This window comes from Mus caroli, chromosome 12 (assembly GCF_900094665.2).
Source record: "Mus caroli chromosome 12, CAROLI_EIJ_v1.1, whole genome shotgun sequence".
In the NCBI taxonomy this organism is placed as follows: Eukaryota; Metazoa; Chordata; class Mammalia; order Rodentia; family Muridae; genus Mus; species Mus caroli.
Window position 1 is genome coordinate 31,740,081 of NC_034581.1, and position 10,021 is coordinate 31,750,101.

The following is a 10,021-nucleotide window of genomic DNA, read 5'->3' on the forward strand; positions in this document are numbered from 1 at the left end:
ACACACACACACACACACACACACACACACACACACACACACAAACACACTATGTGCCGGGCCTTTCAGTGCCTTCTATTTTCTATTCTATATTCACAAACTCTTTGTAATACATTACTATGCACACATTTCTCTCAACCCAGCTTTCACTATGCCAATTTTTTTCCTTACTACATCAATGCCATATTCTTAAGGCTTACTTTCTATTTTCTATCCTATTTTGTCTTCACTTCTGAACTTACATATGCTTAAACTACAAGGCTTATCACTGCACCTCTACCAGCCTAGGTGAGCCTCCTGTAAGCCCTGCAAGAAATAGGAAGTTAATCTCAGTCCCAACTATCTCTTTGCTCTTACTCCGAAAGTGTTTGCACACTAACAGAGAAGGAACAAATTGGTGTGGGGTCCACACTCATGGTTTAGCTCCATCCTCAGGGTTACTGTCATATTCCATTTTTACAGATTCAACATAATTGTTTCACATGTTTACCAGTGTCCTCAGCTGTCATTACTAGCTCTTTTAATTATTACCTATGATGGAACCAATTCATAACAAAACAATGGTCACCCAATCAATGCTGTTTTGGTTCTTCACCTTCTCCAGCCTTCATGGATCTGGATGGATCTTTGGCAGTGCCATGTGGTTACAAAAGAAAGAGCAGCATTCACCTCTAATGATGGTCTACCGTAATTTCGTTCTTGTTCCTTTCTTGTGTTAGCTAGGGCTTCCTGAAGAAACAGAATTAATGGATGAAGGGAAGGAGAAGGGGAAAGAAGGAGAGAGGGAGAGGAGGGATTGCTTACTGAATCATAGAATGTGAAGTCTCAAGATCTACTAACCTGCAAGCTGGAGAACCACTAAAGCTGCTGGGTAGTGAGTCCAGATCTGAAGGTCTGAGAAGCAGGGGAGCTGATGATAAAATTTCCAGGTGGAGGTCAAAGAACTTCGAACTCTGGGGATTGGGAACATACTGAAGGAAGTGGGGGTGGTCCTGGGGTCTGCAGCAAGTGAACCAGGAGATCTGTGACTGCTGGAGGGAAGACAGAAACTTTTCTTAGGAGTGAAACTTTTCTCCTTCCTCTGTCTTTTCCTTCATGCAGTGGATATGGCTGCCCACATGGGCTGAGGGTGGACCTGCTTCATTTCCTTAACCTGCTGAAGGCGATACAAAAGTAAACCACCATGCAATGCCCCTATATCCTTACCCACCCAATGCACCAACTACCCTGTCTGCTCTGAACTGGCCCTTGGATTTTCAGCAAATTAACACATGTAAACTTTTCTACTAAAAAATGAGACCCCTTTCTGATTTTTCTGCTTTTAGTTATTTCTCTCCTCATCTTTTAAAGCCCAACTATCTGCCAACAAAATACCATGCCTCCAACCACCATTTTACCAATTACCAATTGTAAGATATCTCATATGTGTAAAAGAAAGTGAACGCAATACCATAAATAATTAAAATGTATCCACTGATCTGCTTATGAAACAAAGCATTGGCAATGTTTTTAAGATAACTTTATGAGCAGTTGTGGCACACACCTTTGATCCCAGCTCTTGGGAGGCAGAGGCAGGCGGATTTCTGAGTTTGAGGCCAGCCTGGTCTACAGAGTGAGTTCCAGAATAGCCAGGGCTATACAGAGAAACCCTGTGTAGAAACAAACAAACAAACAAAACAATTGTATCTAAAATAACGTTGTGTTCTAATTTTCAGTCCTCTCCATGCCCCAGATAAAAGTAATTGTGAGTTTAGCTTGCTTTTGTTTTCATCTAATTAATTATATTTAGTGTGTACATGTATGTGTGTGCATGTCATATAAGTGCAGGTAAGAGACAGCTTTGGATCCTTTGAAGCTTGAGTCACAGGTGACTGTGAGCTGCCTCCCATTGATGCTGTGAACTGAACTCAGGTCCCCGGGAAGGGAAGCAAATATTCTTAACCACTGAGTCATTTCTCCAGCCCTTGCTTTTCTTCTGTTACATTTGCCTAAACAGTCCATGAATTACTTCATATAACGTAGGTTTGCAAACTCCATTATACCATCAGAATTCTATGGTTTTGTTGGCTGTTATCCTGATCAAATGTGTGAAATATGCCTATGTTGATTCAGAACAGCTTTGGTTCATGATGTCATAAATAGATTGTACATCAATGTTGTTTCCAGAATGACTATTCTGAGCTCTATCTCCATTATCAAAATGCAAACATTTATTTTCTTCTATTGTTAACATTATTCTCGTTGGGAGGCATAAACAGTGTCTACCCCCTCCTCCTGTGGTCCCCATAGTAGACAAAGGTGTAAGTCTACGAAAGTTCACTCTGGAAAAAAAATGAACTTATCAAAGATACAGAGCTTTGGGTTAGGGGCTCTGGTCAGGAGCATGGTAATTTCAAAGCAGGAACACTGAAAGGACTATACACTGCATGGATGGCTCCCATAGCTGTGTAGATAGAGATTCATCCCCTCATCCTACCCTACCCGTATCATCTAGCCTTTACAAAGACCAAAAAACACCTACAGTGAGGAAAAACTTGGATACTCAGGCAAGGTAGCAGGTCCTTCCTCTAACCCTCTTCCCAAGAAGAAATCTCAACAAAGACTAATCTCATTGATCTTTGGTTAGCAAGCCCAGCCTGGCTCTTGAAGATTACTGTGGTGGTTTGGCTCTGTAGATATTTCTGAAGGCCAGTTTCACATTCTCAATAATATTATCATGTATTTTTCCTATGAAAAACCAGAACATGGGAATCATAGATTATATATTATTATGTTTTAAATTTTCATTAGTGATGAAATTAAGCATTATTTATTTTTTAGACATTTTCTCAATTCTGGTTCCCCCCTCTCAGATGACTCTAGCTTGTGTCACATTGACATAAAACTAGCGAACACAATTATTTTATGGTTTTACCATTATTTTATTAGATCATACATACATCTGTGGGTGCTGCAGCCCCTGAGTAGGGCCTAGGTGATGAGGGAGGTTCCCATACCACTCTAATAGTAGAGTACCCACGTCTGCTGGCATACCATGTGACACAAAACAGAGGATCCTAATAAACTAGTGGAACCTCAGAATGGGTCTGGAACGGGGAGGGTGCTGGTTCCCTGTCTTTATGGAAGTCCCCTCAGATGCTGGCAGCCTGACACCTCCCCAGAGCTCCAGTGGGATGGTTGGCTATTCCATAGCTCTTGTCGGTTCTCCTTGGTTCAAAGGCGACACCAACTGCAGTGCAATAATTAGATCTGCACCTCAGTACTGGTCTCTGGAGTCTGTTTTCTGGTTTGTGGTGACTCTTGTCTCCCTCAACCTCTCCTGACTCCTGCTTGCACATACATGGGGTTTTAAACCATTAACTAGCCTTTTGGTTTTATATGAGGGTAACTTAGTACTGTTCACGTGTGAATATATTGCTGGATTTCCTTTGACTTTTGGAACAGGACACCTGCACTACCCACTTATTTGATTCTGTCTTCTGAAATGGTTCTTTACACGTGACCAACATTGTTGGTATCTTTTCCTCCTGTTTTTTGGTCAGTTTAATCAATAGCTATAATTTTTGTCTGAAGAAGCAAATATGGCCATGTAGAGTGTCATTATTCCTTTATTTTCTGTTTTTCAAATGTTTGCAGTTTGTCTGTGCATTTTTTCCTTCACGTTTATTTTTCAATATTTTCAGTCGATTTCTTACACTTAGTTTTAATTAATTTTCAGCTTTTTCTGAAATGTTATAAATTTCATATAATAGTTCACCTTAATCCTACATGTCTTAATAGATAGGACTTTTCATAATTATTAGTTCTAAAAGTTTATATTCCTTTTTATTTCTGCTTTAATCTGTATATTATTTAAAGCACTATTCTCAGGTTGGTGAGACAAAAAGGATCAGTGTACCAGTAAGAGCGCTTGCTGCTGCATCTGAGTCCATGAGTTCAATCCCCAGGGGTAGGAGAGAGCAGATCATGACAGCTTGTCCTCTGGCCTTCACATGTTCACTGTGACATGTGTGTGATTCCCCCCAACACACAAACGCACACAAACACACACAGGCACATGCACACATACACACATACAAACACAATTAGTGTAAAACTATTTTTACACTAGTATGAAACAAGTGTGTCCTAACATATCTGAATGTATAAACTATTTCATGATCACTTATTATTGATTATTGAATTATTATTATTGTTATTTTAAACTTACTCTTGATATCACTGTAATTATTTATTTACTTATTTATTTATTCATTGTACGTTTGATGTTTGGTCTACATGTATGTCTGTGTGAAAATGTCAGCTCCTCGGGAACTGGAGGTACAGACAGTTCTGAGCTGCCAAGTCGGTGCTGGGAATTGAACTGGAGTCCTCTGTAAGGGCAGCCAATACTCTTAACCACTAAGCCATCTCTGCAGCCCCAAGACTGTAAGTCTCATCAACCCTTTAATGTTTGCTAAACTAATTTTGACAGCTACTGCATGGCTTGTGTACCTCTAAATAATAAAAAGAGCCATGTGTACTTGACAATAATGAGGTTGCTTATTGTTTCGTGCTTTCTCCTCTTTTGTTTTCTTGGCTTTCTGTGTGCGGGTGTTTTGACTGCATATATGTCTGTGCCACAAGCATGCCTGGTGCCCACCGAAGCCAGAAGAAGGTGTCAAAAACCCGAACTGAAGTTAGAGTGGTTGTGAGCCATCGGGTGGGTGATGGAAATTAAACCCAGGTACTGCAGAAGAGCAACCAGGGCTTTTCAGCCCTGAGCCATCTCTGCAGCCCTCTGTGGTTTATTCTTAAACTCTAATTATGATGGTCAAGTATACCGTTCATGTCCTTATAGTCCTTTACATTTTAGTGATTTCCCTCTGTTTTACCTATTTCAAATGTACTGATCATTACTTGAAAATTCTTTTGACATGCTTCTTTTTTATTATACAACTTAATGTATAGAATTCTAAATTAATGATATAATCAACTTGATTTTTGTCATGGTGTTTATCTGATGGTATAGACACATTCACTTTGTTCAATTTTTTTCCAAAGTTGTTTTGTGTCTTTGTATTTTTATGTATTTTAATTCATTTTTTTTCAATCTTTTGTAGTTTGGGCTCATGCTTAATGCAGGTTTATAGCTAACGTGCTCCTGTCTGTATCTCCTTCAAGGACTTCCGGCACACTTTAACTCTAAATGTGACTTACCCATGACTTAGATTCCAGTTCTGTTTCCCCAGCCTCCGTGGTTACTATCCTCTGTGATGACTCAAGAATCAACACCCAGGGAAGGAGTTACAGAGACAAAGTTCGTAGCTGTGATGAAAGGATGGACCATTTAGAGACTGCCGTATCCAGGGATCCATCCCATAATCAACTTCTAAACGCTGACACCATTGCATACACTAGCAAGATTTTGCTGAAAGGACCCAAATATAGCTGTCTCTTGTGAGACGATGCTGGGGCCTAGCAAACACAGGAGTGGATGTTCACAGTCAGCTATTGGATGTATCACAGGGCTCCCAATGGAGAAGCTAGAGTAAGTACCCAAGGAGCTAAAGGGATCTGCAACCCTATTGTTGGAACAACATGATGTACTAACTAGAACCCCGGAGCTCTTGTCTCTAGCTGCATATGTATCGAAAGATGGCCTAGTCAGCCATCAATGGAAAGAGAGGCCCATTGGACTTGCAAACTTTATATGCCCCAATATAGGGGAATGCCAGGGCCAAAAGAATGGGAATGGGTGGGTAGGGAAGTGGGGGGCGCTATGGGGGACTTTTGGGATAGTATTGGAAATGTAATTGAGGAAAATATGTAANAAAAATAAAAAAAAAAAAAAAAGAATCAAATCCTCAGAAGGCATCCTCCACCTGCGTGCAGGGGGAGAAAGCAAGCCTTGCCCCTAAGCAACAGAGTCCCGCAAAGACAATAGCATGTCACTCCCTTCAATAGGTCACCTTGTATGACAAGGATGATGGATGTCATTCTAGAAACATCTGTAGAATTGAGGGACAGCGTCTGTCTTTGTTGGTCCCATTAGATAAGCATCATATTGCAGCAAGGTCCATGGAATAGAGTGGTTGTGCAGAACGAAAGTGAGCCTGCATCTAAAGCATTTCTAGAGCATCAAGGACATTAATTCTGCTAACAACTTGCATGACCCTGGAAACACAGCCTTCTTTGGTGCCCCCTACCCATGAAGGAAGGTAGGCTTTGTCCCTGGCTGAGACCTGGATCAGGAGCTAATCCCAGATATTTGTGGAGCTAATGCACATGTATTCTTCAGGTACTACATTTGTTACATGAAATGCCTTGTTACTTGTTGTTACATGGAAATGCAAATTAACAGACTGTCAGAACAGGCTTTATTTGTTTAAGTTTCCTGACATTTACAACTTTATTGGTTTATTCTTCATGACTTGCTGTATTTTTAAAGCTCCCTTTGGGAGGTCTTCTTTGGGCAATTTGCTTGTGTATGTTTAAGTTTTTATATCGTGTCTTCTGAAGCCCAGACTGGTCTCTAGGATGAGCCTGACTCTTGCCTCCACCTCACCTCTCAAGCACAGCACTTACTGGTGTGCATCACCTTACCCAGTATATGCAGTACTGGGGATCACCCAGTATATGCAGTACTGGGGATCCAGTACCAGGGACCAAGCACAAGGCTTATAGGCATGGTGGACAAGCTTTCTAATTAAGCTACCATTTAAAACCTCCATATAAACTTTCTTGGTTTTTAATTTTTTTCAACTAAAGGCAATTTTATACTTCTAATGACAGAGATAAATTTTGATCAGTTTCATTACTGTCTCTGACTTCAAACATTTTTGCTATTATTCAGCTATCATTTTGTTTCTTTGGAGGTAATTTTTTTCTCAATGTCTTTCTATATAAACAACCCCTCTTTGGCTCTCTTTTTCTCTCTCAAATATGTGTGTGTATATGATATGTATATATAATTTTTATATATAATTATACATGTATATATGCCTATATATGTATATATACATACAATTATAGAATTATTTATAAAATTATATCTGTATACATATAATATATAATTTTATAAATAAAAATTTATTTTAAAATACATTTTTCTATTTTGTTGTATAGTTTAGGGAAGGTGGATCTTTTTCACTGAGATTTGTACCATCTGGAATTTTTCTGAAATTTGCAGGTTTCCCAGATATTTGTCCTTTCCAGAATTATATTTCTACCATTTCTTTGGTATTTATTTGAGAAATTGTGATTTGACATATTTTAAACATCCTTCATGTTTCTCTGCTGCCTTTATAATTCTTATATTTTTCTGTGCTCTCTTGGCAGTTAGTTCAGATCTAGCTTGCAGCTTCTTCCCTCTTAGTGATGTCTAACAGGCTAAGCAGTACACATTTCACTACTAGATATACAGCTTACTTTTTACTTTTCATCAGAACGAGACAATCAGCTTCATAATCATGGCTTTCTTCTTCACACTTGGTTTTGTAAAAAAAAAATTTTATGTTTTTTTTTAATGTCAATTTATGACTGTGACCATTTTAATACCCAGGCTCTCTCTTGGTTTGTTGGTTGGTTGGTTGGTTGGTTGGTTTGCGTTGTTTTTTTTTTTTTTTTTTTTTTACCTTAAGTTCCCGAATCATGCTGGGAATTTATACAAGAAAATTCTTTGAAGTTTGACTTGACAGTTAATTCTTCTAGGGAAAAGTATTGTTTCTGTTTTCAGATAGGTAGTTAAGAAATTGTCAATCCCGGGGTTGCTGGTACCTGTTTGAGACTGTCCAGGCAGTGGGATGAGAGGAGCTTCACTAAGGGAAATGGCTCAGGCCATAATGAATGCTGACACATTGAACAGTAGAGTAGATGCAGGCTAGGAAATCCACGAGACTGATAGTTCACCTCTGACCAAGGCTGCAAGACTGACAACCATGAGCAAACCCAGGGTCCCAAAGCTGAAACTGCAGAACTGTAACATGCAAGGAGAGGACGGGGTGCTCATTGTCCTATCTTCTCCCTTTGTATTCTATCTAAGACCTCACCAGTACACACCTGCAAAGTGTGTGGACTTACTTCTCAGTTTCCTCTAGAAGTACCACATAGACACAGGCAGAAATGACGCTTTACCAGCTATGAGAGTGCATGTCAGTGCAGCCAAGTTAACTCTCAGAATGAACCAACCTGGACCTCATCACCCAGGGCTGCTAGACGAGATCCTGGGAGCTGGAGAGGGGGTTGGTTTGATTCTTCATTCAAGGCAGATTATATTGTTATTTTTCTAGTCCACGCTGTCACTGAAGGCATATCCAGGGCTTGTACCATTTGCGGAACTATCATTTCCTATGCCAAGATCGCAGCTGTAAGTCACAGGACCTAACAGAGGATATCAAAGCTCACCATTTTCTCAGCTAACTCCTCCCAGAGTTCTGTTTTTTTTTTTTTTTTTTTAAACTGGAAAAAAATTTCCACACAATGTATTCTGATCATGGTTTTCCCTCTCCCAACTCCTCCAAGGTCCTCTCCATTTCCTCCCCCATGCAACAGCAACATCATGCCCCCCCTTTCTCTCTCTCTCTCTCTCTCTCTCTCTCTCTCTCTCTCTCTCTCTCTCTCTCTAAAAAAAAAGCCAAATACTGTTTATGACTATTATAGCTTCTCTTTCCATCTCAGACATGCCCTAAAACCATTTTTTTTCCTTTTGCATCTTCTTTTAGGTTCTTTATAGCATGATAGAGTTTCAGGATATTTACTCTGCCAATATTGTCGGAAAAGGAAATCTCTGCCTCCTCTTCACCTTCCTGTCACCAAGCTTTGCCCTGAGCGGTTTACGGAATCGACTGTTGTTAAGGTCACCGCTGACATCATCACTTCTAAGTAAAGTAAATACTCATCAACTTTATTTTACCACTGAACTTTTCAAATTGTTGTCCATGTGCTTCGTGAGTCACCCTGGTGCCATGCAATACATGGCTACTCATGAACAAAACATCAACTTAGAATTCACAGCACTAGGGTGACCCTGGCTTGTCATTATCAGCTCTCAAAGTGTTAGTGTTAGAGTGCTTTTGACTCTAAAATATGCCTACCCAGTAATATTACAAAACCAAGGACAATTTCTAGGTTCTCTTTCTACCAATGAGGTGTTAAAGACATATTTAGTAACCTGGTTTATTGTAGTAGCTAGTTGCCCTTTCAAATCTGTTCTGATATTGATCTAATATTTTTAAAAAAGTACCATCCCAACCTTAGATAGTTTCTATTGCTTATAATTATCATTAGTCCACCCCTGATTCAGAGTTGATACATTTGCTTAGAATGACTAGTGAAGAAAGGGCTGGATGCCATGGTTAGTCTCTGCTTCCACTGCCAACATCAAGGTCAATCTTAGGAAATGGCTGAGGTGGAAGTGCTACCTGGCATTGCCAACCTGTGACTGTGGGCAACATGGGTCCCAGGATTGTTTTTTTTTAATTTTTAATTTTTTAATTATGTATTTTACTCAATTACATTTCCAATGCTATCCCAAAAGTCCCCCATACCCTCCCCCCAACTTCCCTACCCACCCATTCCCATTTTTTTTGGCCCTGGCGTTCCCCTGTACTGGGGCATATAAAGTTTGCAAGTCCAATGGGCCTCTCTTTCCAATGATGGCCGACTAGGCCATCTTCTGCCTCATATCAACTAGAGTCAAGAGCTCTGGGGTACTGGTTAGTTCATAATGTTGTTCCACCTATAGGGATGCAGATCCCTTTAGCTCCTTGGGAATTTTCTCTAGCTCCTCCATTGGGAGCCCTCTGATTCATCCAATAGCTGACTGTGAACATCCACTTCTGTGTTTGCTAAGCCCTGGCATAGTCTCACAAAAGACAGCTATATCTGGGTCCTTTCAGCAAAATCTTGCTAGTGTCTGCAATGGTGTCAGCGTTTGGAGGCTGATTATGGGATGGATCCCCGGATATGGCAGTCTCTAGATGGTCCATCCTTTCGTCACAGCTCCAAACTTTGTCTCTGTAACTCCTTCCGTGGGTGTTTT

The 10,021-nt window shown here is 40.1% G+C and overlaps 1 long non-coding RNA gene across 1 annotated transcript in view; it reads left to right on the forward strand.

Annotated features, from left to right (window-relative positions):
* The first annotated feature begins 8,564 nt into the window (after window positions 1–8,564).
* Window positions 8,565–10,021, forward strand: part of LOC115032800 — a 44,802-nt gene continuing 43,345 nt past the window's right edge. Inside the window, exon 1 of the long non-coding RNA XR_003838438.1 lies at window positions 8,565–8,867. This is a non-coding gene — a long non-coding RNA (uncharacterized LOC115032800). The remainder of the gene's footprint in view (window positions 8,868–10,021) is intronic.